The sequence below is a fragment of the Mobula birostris genome, chromosome 6 (genome assembly GCF_030028105.1).
Source record: "Mobula birostris isolate sMobBir1 chromosome 6, sMobBir1.hap1, whole genome shotgun sequence".
Taxonomy (NCBI): domain Eukaryota; kingdom Metazoa; phylum Chordata; class Chondrichthyes; order Myliobatiformes; family Myliobatidae; genus Mobula; species Mobula birostris.
The window spans coordinates 30,388,175-30,403,233 of record NC_092375.1 but is presented as its reverse complement, the minus strand read 5'-3'; the positions used below and the strand labels follow the sequence as shown (position 1 = coordinate 30,403,233).

The window sequence follows — 15,059 nt, the reverse complement described above, 5'->3', positions numbered from 1 at the left end:
GCCGATCCCCTCAATAATAATTACACCACTTTGGATACTTCTGGTGGGGGAAGGGTGTCATAGCAACCAGGTCTCTGGTATTAAGACTGACCCTGTTGCTCGATTGGGAAGGAGGAAGAAGAGGAATGCAGTAGTGATTGGAATATTGATGTGACTCGGACACCGCTGTAGATTGAACAGCCACGTTTATTCACCAGACTTTCATTTTTACTTTTCCACATCCTGACGTCATACGCCCTCTGACGCTACGAATACTCACACAATACATTACATCCAACTTCCCAAGATTTTTTTTCTTTTTACAGCACTGTGAATTACCAAAACAATGCATCTAGGTATGCCCTTCCTACAGTACAACATCCGTGACATAAACAAAAAAATCTTACCTGGTACTGTATTCTGCATTGTATCTTACAATACTAACAGCAGTGTATTTTCTTTTACTAACATAGACTAATAAACCCTTTATTTCACACCTTGGAACTTATGACATGTGTGACTTTGCCTTAAACTCTGTGAGACTGTATGCATGTCTAGTCTCTGTATCTAGCTGGAAGTTTGACTTGTCTCCCAGCCCGTGTGTGATACAACTGTGACTGTGCTGGTCCTTCATCAGCGTCAGTCTCTCGAGTGACCTCTGTGTCTTTGTGGTCTGTATCACTCTTGGTGTCGTTTGTTTCCATGTCGGTATATGTGGAAATGTCCTGTGCATCTGTACGTGGAAACTCACTCTCGCCTGTCTTCAGCAGATGCTTCCTGTTCCTCCTGTAGACTCTTCCATCCGGCGTGCGAACTATGAAGGATCTTGGTTGCTGATGTCTGTTCACAACCACAGCTGGTTGCCAGGTGTCTCCCCTCTGTATTCTGACATTTTCACCTGTATGCAGATCTGGCAACTGTCTTGTATGTCTGTCATAGTAGCTCTTTTGCTTTACTTGCTTGTACTTTTGCTTGTCATGTACTTGAGCATTACCTTCAGGAGTCAGTAGAGTTGTGGATGTTGGCAGTTTGGACTTCAGATGACATCCCATCAACAGCTGTGCAGGAGAGAACCCCACACCCTCAATCGGTGTATTGCGGTATTCAAGCAGAACAATGTAAGAGTCACTGTTGCTGCTTTGTTCCTTCTTGAGCATTTTCTTGACAGTTTGTACAGTTCTCTCTGCTTGTCCATTAGACTGAGCGTGCCCTGGACTGGAAGTAACATGCTGAAACTCCCAGATTTCTGAGAACTCTCTGAACTCTACACTGGTATATTCTGGACCATTGTCACTAATGGTAATTTCTGGAATACCATGCCTTGCGAATGTCGATTTTGTTGTGGTAATGACACCTTGAATGGACGTGTCACTTAACTTGGTGATCTCCGGATATTTTGAATAGTGGTCCACACAAAGCAGATATTTTGCACCATTGTAATGAAAGAGATCTGTGCCAATCTTCTCCCATGGTCTTCCTGGTAGTGGGTGGGGAAGCAGAGGATCTCTTGGATTGCTGTTTTTGTTTTCATTACAGACAGCACACAGAGACACAATGTCCTCTATCTGAGTTGACATGCCTGGCCAATAGAGAATGTCCCTTGCTCTTTCTTTACATTTCACTATCCCCAGGTGTGACTCATAAATTCTGTTGAGCATTTCCTGTCTCATTTGGTTTGGTACGATCAGTTTTGCCATTTTGAACATTAGTCCTGATGCATAGCTGATTTCCTCTTTAAATGTCCAGTATTTCAGCATTTCCTTTGGAACATCTTTTCTTTCTGTTGGCCATCCATTCATTGTAATGTCTCTTAGCATTTGCATTTCAGGATCATCTGCAGTCACTTTCCTGAACATGTTCAACTTCTCCTCTGAGATGGGTAGCTGAGGTGTAACCCAATTGACCTCCAGCTCTCTTCCTAGCAACTCTTCCTTTTGCTCTTTGAGGTAAGCAAGGCTCAAAGCATCAGTGATGTACAGTGCTTTACCTGGCTTATAGGTGACTGTGAGAGTGTACCTCTGTAGCCTGAGAAGCATCCTTTGCAGCCTCATAGGAGCTTGGTGGAGTGGCTTCTTGAAGATGTTCTCAAGTGGTTTATGATCATTCTCAACCTGGATTTCTTTGCCATATACATATTGGTGGAACTTCTCACACCCATAAACTATGGCAAGTAATTTCTTCTCGATTTGAGCATATCGGCGTTGACAGTCCGTAAGTGCTCATGATCCATACGCCACAGGCCTCCCATCCTGCAGTGTAACAGCTCCTATTCCCTCTGAACTGGCATCCACAGACATCGTCACTGGTTTATTGACATCATAGAACTTGAGTGCTGGTGCATTGTTAACCAACTCATTCAATGTGTCAAAACTTTTCTTTTGTTCGTCTTCACAGTGCCATTCAGTGTTGCCCTCTAGTAGCTTTCGCAGTGGAGCGCTGACCTCTGGTAAGTTGGGAATAAATTTGGCGAGATATTGTATCATGCCCATGAACCTCAATAGTTTTTGCTTGTCTTCAGGTGGTGGTAGCTGTACCACAGCTCTGACCTTTTCATCATCTGGTTTTAGCCCATCAGCACTGAGTACATGACCTATGTATTTAACCTTTGTAGTTCTGAACTTACATTTACTTTTGTTCAGTTTTGGGTTGTACTCACGTGCTCTCTCCAGGAGCTTCCTCAGTCTCTGATCATGTTCCTCAATTGTGTCACCCCGTATCAGCAAATCATCAATGGTGTTGACCACCCCATCCAGGCCTTCAATCATTTGTGCCACGGATCTCTGGATTACCTCTGATGAAGAAGAAATCCCAAAGGGTAGACATAGGAAATGATATCTCCCTATGGGCGTGTTGAAAGTGCACAATTTGGAACTTTCTTCATCCAGCTTGATCTGCCAGAAACCTTGATTTGCATCTAATACTGAAAAGTCTTTTGCATTAGGCATGCGGGAGACAACCTCTTCCACCGTGAGCAGCGGATAGTGCTCTCTTTTGATGGCTAGGTTGAGATCTTGAGGATCCATGCAAATCCTCGTCTTTTTTTCTGTGACCACTGTCACAATACTATTCACCCAGTCGGTCGGTTCCATTTGTCTTGCTATGACTCCCATCTGTTCCAGTCGGTGTAGCTCCTCCACTACTTGATCCCCGAGAGCTATTGGAATCTTTCTCGGGGCATGCACAACTGGTGCAACAGTTGGATCAATCTGGATATGGTGTTTCCCTGGTAAACATTCCAATCCAGAAAACAAATCATCAAAGTCTTTGAGAATGTCATTTTCTTTTTCAACACCATAGATTCGCTTCACCAGGCCTAGTTTTGTACATGTTGCTTTGCCCAGTATTGCTGGAACACGTTGCTGTACTATTTCAAACTCGATGTTGTAATGTTGACCTTTGTACACACAGGTGAGTGCTTTTTTTGCCCAGTGGCGCTGTCTTGTGGCCGAAATATGCAACAAGCTTGCAGGTGGATTTTCTCAGTCTTCCTCTGATGTCCAGTGAGTTGAATGTTTCTGCTGACATTACATTGCACTTTGCCCCAGTGTCAAGCTTAAATGTCACATTCCTCCTGTTTATTAGCAGATCTTGAGTCCAATCATCTTCATCCTCCATTCCTGCATTGCCAATATTCTTGATGCATACCTCCTGTTCCACTCAACTGGGCCAATGAACATGTCACTGTTGCCCTCACTCTGTTCCACAGCATGCATTTTCCTTGTGTGCTCCTTCGATTTGCACATCTTTACAAAGTGATTTCTTTTCTGGCATAACTTGCATATCTGACCAAAGGCTGGACATTTTCTGTATCCATGTTTACAACCACATCTGTTGCAGTTAACCTCCTTCTGATCATCCTGTGGAGCTGGCTTTGTCCTACTCTTGTCAGTTTTCAGTTTTTATTTTGTGCACTTCAATCTCTTCATTGAGCACTTTAACCTGACTTGACATGATCTTGCTGGCAAGGCAAACATCAATCGCCTTTTCTAATGTCAGATCCGCCTCTTTCAATAGCGTACCTCTCACTTGATCATCTCGTATGCTGCATACAATCCTGTCACGTATTAAAGAGTCATACAGTTGTCCGAACTCAGTCTTTTGCCTTGCTGTTCAAATCTGTTACATCAACGTCTATGGTCTCTATTGGTCCTTGAGCCCTCGTGAAAAACCGGTGTCGGATGTACGGTAGGTTTTTTCTCGGTTCGCAGTAATCTTGAAACTTTTTCTTCAACACTTCAATTTTACCTTGCTCATCATCTTGGAAGACAAACGTGTTACAAACCTTTATTGCCTCTTCTCCCGCCACAATCAGAAACGTAGCACATTGCACTTTCTCCGTCTTTTCAGCTACGCTGTTAGCGGTGCAAAACAGCTCAAACTTCTGGATCCATATTTTCCAGTTCTCAAAAAGATTACCTTGTAGGCTTAAACTTGATGGTGGCTGTAACAGTGACATCTTTTACGTGACTTCACTTCCTTTTTTTTTGTGATCTCTTCTGACACCATGTAATATTGATGTGACTCAGACACTGCTGTAGATTGAACAACCACATTTATTCACCAGACTTCCATTTTCACTTTTTCCACGTCCTGATGTCATACGCACTCTGACGCTATGAATACTCACACAATACATTACAGTGCTAGTGGATTCCATAGAGGAGAAGACTTGAGATTCTGTGGATGTGAAAGAGACATAGAGATGATATGTTGCCTCCCAGGTGCCAGGGTCAGGGATGTCTCAGATCAGGCCCACAGCATTCTAAAGGGAGAAGCCAGAACTCATGAAGTCATGGTAAATACTGGTACCAACAACATAGATAGGAAAAGGGAAGAGGTTCTCAAGAGAGAATATAGGGAGCTAGGAAGCTGAAAAGCAGGACCTCCAGGGTAGTAATCCCAGGATTGCTGCCTGTGCCACACACCAATGAGGGGGAAAATAGGATGATTTGGCAGATGAATGCGTGGCTGAGGAATAGGTGCAGGGTCAGGAGGCATGGTTTTGGATCATTTGGATCCCTTCTGAGGAGTTAGAACCTGTACAAAAAGGACCCATTACACCTGAATCTGAGAGGGGACCAACATCCTTGTGGACAGGTTTGTTTGAGCTGTTGGGGAGGATTTAAACTAATTTGGCAGGGGGTTAGGAACCAAAGTGACAGGCAAGGGATGGGGCAGTTGGTAAGCAATTAGATGCAGTGTGTAGTTTTACTGTGAGGAAAAGCAGGTAGATGATAGGGCAACATTAGAGTCAATGGGATGAATTGAAGTATAACATTGGGACAAAATCAAAAAGTGTGATGAATGTGTTTTATTTGAATGCACATAAGTAGATGATTTTGTAGTGCAGTTAGAGATTGGCAGGTATGATGTTGTGAGCATCACTGAGTTGTGAGAGCTTAACGTCCAAAGATACACAATAAACGGACAGAGTGTTACCAGGTTCGGATATGGCCCAAGTGCGGAGTGAGAGACACTGAAGCAGGTCAATAGTCCACAGACTTTAATATGAATAGTGTTAAAGGGAAAATAAACAATAAACACTAGGCCAAACAGGGCCATTAACTAAAACTCTTGAAAGGAACATGAAGTCTATACTGCGGCTGGAAAGAACATCTAAACGTTAAACGAATACCCCTAGTCTTCAGAGTCAGTTGACTAGAAAGTCCAATATTTCAGGGAAGGCCAAAAGCAAAACAGCAGCAAAGCGTTGCTATGCTCTGTCCAAGTCTTGACAAGCACTACGACGACAAATATGGAGTTAAATACTATCACAGTTAAATAATAATTAGCTCACACGTGCAAATTCACAAACGCAGTTGCCATATCTACTGCACTGCTGAATCCGTGGTTGTGACACGGAGGGTATGGAGTGACCTGATTGGCAAGGCAGTGATCACCTTGCAGTCTGAGACGGAGAAGCTAAAGTCAGATGTATCGGTATTGGACTAAATGTGGGAAGATGTGATTCCAATAGATGGAATCAGTTGGGGTGAAGGGTCTGTTCACAACTAGTACTAGTTGGACACTTTTTATTTCCAAATTCTAATTTATTCATTTAATCTAACTTCTATGGCAGCTAGGATGGTATTTGAACTCATACCTTTGGATTATTTGTCTAAATATCTAGATTACTAATTGGGGTATTTAGCCACAGCAACATCAGTATACTTGGTTTGGCAAGGGGTGGATCTGAAGTTGACGGAGGAGTTAAAATCAGAGATGAGTTAATTGAATGGCAGAACTGGCTTGAGTAGCACTAGTTCAGATATTGCATTTGATTTTGACGTGTATTCTTATGCATGAAACAGACATATTTCTTATACTTTACAAATTGTTCTGAGAGATGAAACTCCTATTCCTGATAACAGTGGACTTCTAATCTCTAATATACTAGTGATGCCAAGAGCATTTGATTAGCAGTGTTTGGAATACCAACATCCTATGCTTCAAACAATTTGGCATTGGGTTAAGACCTTTGCCTTACTCATAATCAAAGCAATGCTGTTAAGGGGGCAATTGAAGTTGTAGATTCAGTGGGAGTGAAGGATAGGTGATCTTTTTCCAGGTTAGGCTTGAGTGCAGCTTTCAGGGGAACCTGCAAATGGTTCTCTTTCCATGGACTGCTGCCCTTTTCCTTCTCTGTGTTATGGGCTTGGAGGCTCCTGTCATTGTCCAGGTTAATTCAGGGTAAATGTGTAAGTGATACACATTGCACCCACTGTGTACCAGTGCTGGAGGTAAAGAATGCTAGTTGATCAGACTTGGTCTTTGATGGAGTCAACTTCATGGGTGATGTTGGAGCTGAATAAATCCATGCTGAGTGTTTCAAAATTCAAGATTGTTTAATGTCATTTCAAGTACATAAGTGTAAAGGAGAATGAAATAATTGTTACACCAAATCCAATACAGCTCAGAAATAATGTTTCATATCACAAAACAAAAATAATAGCAACAGTAAGATCAAAATAAGAACACAATAAAAATATACAATAAATATAAATACATTAGGTACAGAGGAGATGTCAGGGGTATGGTTTTTATGCAGAGTGGTGAGTGCGTGGAATAGGCTGCCAGCGATGGTGGTGGAGGCAGATACAATAGGGTCTTTTAAGAGAGTCCTGGATAGGTACATGAAGCTTAGAGGGCTACGGGTAACACTAAGTAATTTCCAAAGTAAGTACATGTTAGACAAAGCATTGTGGGCTGAAGAGCCTGTTTTGTGCTGTAGGTTTTCTATATTTCTATAAGCTTATGTACATAGATTGATTGTATGTACATAAAGTGACACTATGTATGGGACTGTCTGTACATAAAGTGACTGACAGGAAATGATAAAGTAGTGATGATGGGGGGGAGCTTAGTGGGTGGTTTAAGGGACAAAGTACTGCATACTTCTTTGTCTCCATTTTTTGTATTCAATGTATTTATCATTGTTGTAATGTTCATTTTTTTTTTACAAAAAGCTGACTTTATTCTTTTTTCTTAACACATTCCAGAATTAGCGAGTGGTTGTTGGAGTCTCAGAAGGTGAACAAGTAGGCATGGAGTCTGCGAATGGTTCTTCCAGCTTCTGATCTCTCAGAATTCTTCCTTTGGGCAACAGGCAAAAGAGTGAGGCCTACAGCACTTTCGGGACGATGCAATCCTTCACTTTACCTATCGTGTTTTTGAACAGCGCTTTGGGCTCATCCACACACCGATCTGAGTAAACAACTGGAAAATCAGGGTATAGTAATCTTCAGATGAAAGCTTTTTTATGGTCAGCTTGTAATTATGCAACCTAATGTATCTGTTCAGATGACGGAACTACAAACCTGTAACAATGAATTAAGTGCACTTCTGAAGTAATTTGATTTGGAAATCATTTTCAGCTTTATAGCCTGAAAGGATTTGAAATTTGTTTGGATTTATGTAATGGCTGGACATTTTCCTGCATAGATGACACTAGATAATGAAATTAAAAATAACCCTCCTTCTTCTCGATTTGAAATTATTTTCACATATGGAAGTTTTAGCAACTATTGCAATCTTAGGAACCTATCTTCTACTTTAAAAAACAGTACTGTGCAAAAGCCTTAGACATATAATGAAGTTAGGACTGATCAGACACCTCCCTGATGGTATTGCATGATGGATCAGAATCTGTTTGAACTTCTCAGCACTGAGGATTCCATTAATTCTGACCAGATCACCAACTCCATTTGCAGAAATGCAGCCCCACGATGCGGGGAACCTCTGACATGCTTCCCTGTTGGTAGCAGACACTCATCTGTGTATCGCTGTCCAGCTTTTCCATGGACAAACTGCCTCTTGTTTGAGGCAGAAATTTCAAATTTTGTCTTGTCAGTCCAGAGTAGTTGCTGCCGTTGTTCAGCACACCCATCCTGTGTTTTTGTGCGTAGGAGAGTCTCTTGGCTTTGTTTCCACTTCGAAGGAATGGCTTTTTGGCAGCAACTCTACTGTGAACATTTCTGAAATAACTTCTCCAGACTATTGAGGGGTGTGCTCGGGTTCCAGTAGTTTCTGTGTGTTCAGAGCTGTTAGCAGTACTGGACTTCTGAGTTAGAAGGGACATTAGTTTGGTGTATATCCTGTCTCCTGCACTCAGTTTCCGTGTCCGAGCACTGCATTTCTGATCAACCTTGCCTGTTTCTACGTGCTTCTTCAAAAAAGATTGGACAGCACATCTGGAAACCCCTGTCTGCCACAACATTTCTGCTTGGGAGAGACCTTGCTGACGCAGGATGACCAGCTTGTGGTCTTGTTACTAAACTCATTCTTGTCATGGTGTTAGAATTGATGATTTGAAGATTAACCTCCCACATCTGCCACAATCTCACCTTTTAGTTTAGCTGTCCTTTGTCCAGTTTGATTTCTCTACACCTATTTCTGTTTCAGTTAATCAGTTTAATGGTTTCAACTCATTATGTCATTAGTCATTAGCATCCTGTTTGCAGACATCCCACCCTGCAAAAACTTATTTCAGGGAGGTAGCACCATCAATTTGTGGGAGACTTCCGGGAGAGGTGGGATGTCTGCAACAGAGTAGCTCGTTAGCAGCTAGCCAGCTAGTTTAAATAACGTTAGCTATGCTAATGAACGAATGTCACCTGTTAAACTCACCTCAACACGTCTTTTACACCATGGGCAATAGAAAAGTCACTGTTGCAAACAGTGCAGCGAGCAACACTGTCATTATTTTGACCCCTATTAGGCAGGGGTACACTTTAGTGTAGTCTGGGATGACGAACGTTTTATTTTTTTTGGAACACTCTGCTATGGCGCGCTCTCGCTCGCTCTCAAAAAAATTGATTTCCGTGATATTGTATATAATTTGCGGGCATCAGGGAGCCACTATTAATATGCCGGAGACTCCCGGAAATTCTGGGAGAGGTGGGATGTCTGTGTTTGTTATCTTGGTTTAATCATGCACTGGGCTAGATACATACTAAGTAATCAAGTTTTTATTTGAAAGGTGGTCTATTATATGTTACTTTCTTCAAAGAACTACAAATATTTCTTGGTAACATTTAATTTTTTGGAAAATGAATGTTTCGTAATCTAAAATTTGCTCTTTTCTACTGACACACAAATGCAGAAGAGAAAAATAAACATCTAAAACAAAATTTGAATATAAAATCTAAGCTGCCTAAGAGTCTTGCACAGAACTGTAGTTATCTTAAAAAGAAAATTGATCTTTCAAAAAAGATGATTCTGGTATGAAAATTCTTTGTATTATTTTTAATCAACAGATCAATATATTTAGTAAATGACAATTTGCATCATTTAATTTAAATCATCACTGCATATATAAATTACTTTTGTTAAAGCAATATAGAATGGAGCCTCATGCAAGCACCAATAAAATGGAAGCAACTGGAAAATTCAGATGAAAGCTTTTAACAATCAGCCGGCAATGATCCAATCCCGTCTATGTACTGTGCAGATGACAATACTACAGGTCCACGTCAAAGAATTAAGTGCACTTCTGAAGTCAGCAGATTTTGGATAGGTAAGGACAATGTGTTGAGGTGTATCAGCTGTGGCTATGATGAACAGACTCGAGGGGCAAAACAGCCTCTGGTGCTCTTATCTCTTACCTTTATGTTATCATTTGTATCAAATAGAAGCTTGTGTTTAATTGTGACTTTTATTTGAGTTTTTATGTTCTCAGTGACAGTGGCGATGGATCTCTCTCATCAAGTCTCTGTTTCGGAGTCCATGCTCAGGGCTCCTTGTTCCCAGTCCCTCGTCCTGGTCCTGCTTCCCTCTCCTAGTCTGTGTTCCTGTCCCTACTCCAAGTCTAGGTCCTGTCCCACCATTTAGTTTCGTCCGTTCCTGTTCCTAGTATTTCAGTGTCTGTGTTTTGCATTTGGGTCTGTTCCCAACGCCCCCCTTTATGCCAATATTAAATAGTTAAAATAGTTATGTAGTGCAAAAGAGTTATGATATGAAAAAAGTAGTGTGGTAGTGTTCTTGGTTTGAATGTCCATCCAGAAATCAGATGGCAGAGGGGAAGAAGCTGCTCCTGAATCTCTGATTGTGTGTCTTCAGGTTTCTGTACCTCCTACCTGATGTTGTCAATGAGAAGAGGGCATGCCCTGGGTAACGGAGTCCTTAATGTTGATACTGTCTTTTTGAGGAGAAGCTCCTTGAAGATGTCCTGGATTCTTTGGACGCTAGTGAACAGATGAATACCCATGACTACAACTACTCCGGGGCCAAGGACCAAACCACAGTACCAACAGTCACAGGCAGCAGAAAGCAAATAGATAAGATAACAACCACATATAAGATATCTCTGTGTGAAAGCAATATGCAGTGAAACTCTTTTCCATGCCTAAACAGTGCAATTAGAGATTATTCCTGTGCTGGGTTGTCACTTTGAATTAGCTAAATGAAGTTGGTCTAATTTGTTCAGACATGCACTGCAGTGGCATAGTCATTACTAAGTTCCCATTTGTATCATGAGTGACTTCAGTTCCACACCAGAATCCATGCAATTTAGTTCAATTAATGGTGCAAGATTCTCTTCAGTGGTGCAATCATATTTGTGAGCAAGTGAACTTTTAAATGGTTTCTTTGTGATCCGGTTTCTGTGCAAATGTGGAAGGGATATAATCATGATTGTGATACCAGGAAAACTTCTTGTTCCTCCACCAAAAATATTTAGGATCACTTAGTTACCTGGCTATAACATCCATCTTGGAAAATGGCACCTCAGCCTTGTAGCAGTGAGTTCGAAGCTTTAATGTAAATATTGTAGTCCTTTGAACTTGACTTGAAGCTATATCTGTGACGAGAGCCCTTGACAAGAATGGATTGGACCCAAATGCTGGAGTGTTCAAGGCTAAGATCGAGACATGGTTTCAAACCAGATCAAGAACCTGAGCACAAAACAAACACCAAACAAAATCACAAGTAGGCTTACAATTGATCACTGGACCTCAGTTCAGGTGCTCCCTGAATGACCAATCCTTGACGCCCAACACATGATTGCCAATGAGCAAGACTGTGTTGAATCATGCCAGCTATCCATACTCTGGGGAGCTAAAGCATCTAAAGCTCAGAAGCTGGCACGGATGGGCGCGTGTTGTAACACCATCCTTCCAAAACAGAATCAAGAGTGCTAACACTCAGGCAAGGCTGATGATGGATAAAGTGAGGCAATGAATTTTCAAACAGTGCAGTATTTACTATACATTGGAAATTGTTGGATTTATGGAGGAAAATCAAAGCTATTACCTGATATGGAAAGATCAGAAAAAGCCCACAAAAAGTAATGGTCTCGATGGTGGGGGGATGGGTGGTTGTTGATGTCTTTCTTTCAACTACTTCTATGGTTTTCTGTATGATTTCTATGGTTTCCAGATAGAAGGCAAATCTCAGAGTTGAATTGTGCATACCTACATAGATAATAAAATGAACCTTTGAACCTTTCGATGCAGCTCTATCCATGACAGGGAAAGCTTTCCCCACTGTCACGAACCCCGTGACAGGAATAAAGAACCAGCAGAGGTGGAAAACACTTTGGAGTTCAGTATTGTTATAAACTAATAATATTTATTAGTAACTATGCAATACAGTAATATAAATGTAGATAAATCAAACAGGTTAGCAATGTTTATATATAAGTAAGTATATCAGTAAGTGTGGAAATATATGTATGAAAAACCAAGCTTCTTTAAGTCTAGGGGTAAAAAGATACAGTCTTACAATGATGAGTAAAGTTCAGTTCAGTTCAGTTTGTGGTATTGAGTTGAGTAGTAATGGAGAGAGAGAGAGGAAGAGATTTGAGTCTTCAGGTGAGCTGATGCCATCGATCTTCTTGTTGTCCTTCGAAAGCCTTTAAAAGTCACCGACTGTGACTTTTACAAAGGAGACCGATTTTCTGTGGTGGAGCTATCCCCCAGGCAAGGGTGGACACATGGACAACTCCCCACCAGTCAACCCCTTTTCCTTCCTTCTACTGCAAGAGTGATGGATCGATCTGCCTGATCAATCCTCCAAAACCCACTTTTCTGCGGGAACAACAATGCTCATTCAGTGTCCAAACATGTGTCTGAGGTCTATCATCTGACCTCCTATTTATCTCACTGTACTGGGTATCACCTGTCATTCAAATAACTCCTCTTTCCTCTCTCGGTGAAAGAAATGCAAACAGGCAAAAATCCTTGAAGAAAGTGTCAACAACCTGCCGAAAATCATAACATCCAGTGACCATTAAATAACACCGCCTTTGGTGACCATAGCAACTTATGAGCTGCTCGGTACTATCTCCACTTCAGCAGAAATCCAACAGTTAACCAGTTCTTTCTCATTTCTTAAAGTGCCAGTCCAACCGTTAGTCTTCGTCTCTCTCTCTCTCTTTTCAAAATAATTCGGTGTTAAATAATTCTCTCTCTCTCTTTTTGAAACACAGTTCATAGGGATAATTCAGGATCCTGTCACCATTATGCATTTATTCAAAATGGATGATTGCAGACAGTTCAAAAAGTTAAAAGGCTCACAGTAAATGTATTATCGAAGCAAGTGTACTGTATATCACCATATGCTGCCCTGAGATTTACTTTCCTGCAGGCGTTTACAGTAGATACAAAGAAGCACAACCGAATCATGAAAAGCTACACACAAGCAAATACGGACAAGCAATCTACTAAAGAAGACAAACTGTGGAAATGCCATAATAAATAAACAAAGAAACAAACAATATTGAGAACATGAAGTGCAGGGTTCTTGAAAGTGAGTCTGTAGGTTGTGGAATCAGTTCACTATTGAGGTGAGTGAAGGTATCTATGCTGGTTCAGGAGCCTGACAGTTGAAGAGTAACAACTGTTCCTGAACCTGGTGCCTCAATGAGAAACAAATGAAATTAGACTGTAGATGCTAAACCTGGAGCAGCACACAAAGCATTGCAGGAACTCAGAAGGCTGGACAGCATCTATGGAGATAGTTAACATTTCGGGTTAGGACCCTTCAACTGGACTGAAAAGAAAGAGGGAGATAGCCAATATAGAAAGGTGGAGGGAAAGAGTGGAACAAGAGCTGGCTGTGATAGATGGATCCAGGTGAAGAAGTCATAGGCAGAAGAGGGATGGACAGTACAAATACCCAGAACTGCAAGAAAACGTTTGTGAACCTTTTGCAATTTCTGCATTAATTACTCATAAAATGTTGTCTGATCTTTCTCTAAGTCACAATAATAGACAAACACAATCTGCCTAACCTAACAATGCACAAACAGTTGTACTTTTTCTCATCAATACTGAGTACACCATTAAATAATCACAGTTTAGGTTCAAAAATATATGTCAACCTCTGGGGTAATGCGTTTAACAAAAGCCATTTGGAGTCAGGTGTTGAAATCAATTAGATGACAGATTACAATCAACTCTGGGTTGTAGAGATGGCCTGCCCTATAAAAAAGACACACAAAGTCAGGTTACTGACAGAGCCTGCTCTTCTCAGAAAAGATCTGTTTATGTGCACCATACCTTGATCAAACAACTTTCAGATAACCTTAGAAGAAGGATTGTAGAGGGGCCTGAAGCTGGAAAAGGCTACAAAAACACTTCTGAAGACCTGAGTGTTCATTAGCCCACAGTAAGTGAAATTGTCTACAAATGGAGGAAAGTCAGTACTGTTGTTACTCTCCCTAGGAGTGGCAACCTGCAACGATCACACCAAGAGCACTACATGCAATGCTGAAGGAGTGAAAAAGAACTCAAGGGGAAACAGCAAAAAACCAGCAGAAATCTTTAGAGCTTGTTGACTGTGTTCATGTGTACACCATAAGAAGAACACTGAACAAGAATTGTGTTCATGGAAGGACACCACGTATGAAACCATTGCTCTCCAAAAAAAAGATTGCTGTACGTCTCGATTTTGCAAAAGACCACCTAGTTGTTCAGCAACACTTGTGGGACAATGTTTTGTTGACAGATAAGACAAAAGCTGAACTTTTGGTAGAAATATATACTGCTATGATTGGAGGAAAACGGGCACTGCACACCAACACCAAAACCTCAATCCAACTGTGAAGCATGGTGGAAGGAGCATCATGGTTTGGGGTTTCTTGGCTACCTCAAGGTCTGGACAGTTTGCAATCATTCTGGGAACAACAAATTCAAAGAGATTTTACAGGCTAATTTCAGGGTAGTGGTCCATCACCTGAAGTTTAATAGAAGTTGGATGATGAAACAAGACAATGATCAAAAGACAAAGAATAAATCAACAACAGAATGGTTTAAAAAGAAGAAAACTAGTGTTTTTGAATGGCCAAGTAGGAGACCAACTGAGATGCTGTAGTATGAACTGAAGAGGGCTGTTCGTGCACAGTATCCTAGAAACATTGAACCAAAGGAGTTTTGTATGGAGGAATGGTCTAAAATTCCTCCTCAATGTTGTGCAAGTCTGATCAGCAGCTACAGGAAATATTCGGTGGAGGTTGTTGCTGCTAAAGGAGGTTCTACCAGTTTTAAATACAAGGGTTCACATAAATTTTCCAGCTTGGACTGTGAATAATTAAACAATGTGTTCAATAAAGACTTAAGTGTTTGTCTATTATTGTCACTTAG

General features: G+C 41.1%; 1 protein-coding gene across 1 annotated transcript in view; it reads left to right on the top strand.

The window, feature by feature from the left end:
• Positions 1-9,906, top strand: part of LOC140198894 (uncharacterized) — a 77,478-nt gene extending 67,572 nt beyond the window's left edge. Inside the window, exons 7-8 of the transcript XR_011886282.1 lie at positions 7,479-7,708; positions 9,813-9,906. The gene's annotated coding sequence lies outside the window, so the exon portion shown is untranslated. The remainder of the gene's footprint in view (positions 1-7,478; positions 7,709-9,812) is intronic.
• The last annotated feature ends 5,153 nt before the right edge of the window (positions 9,907-15,059 follow it).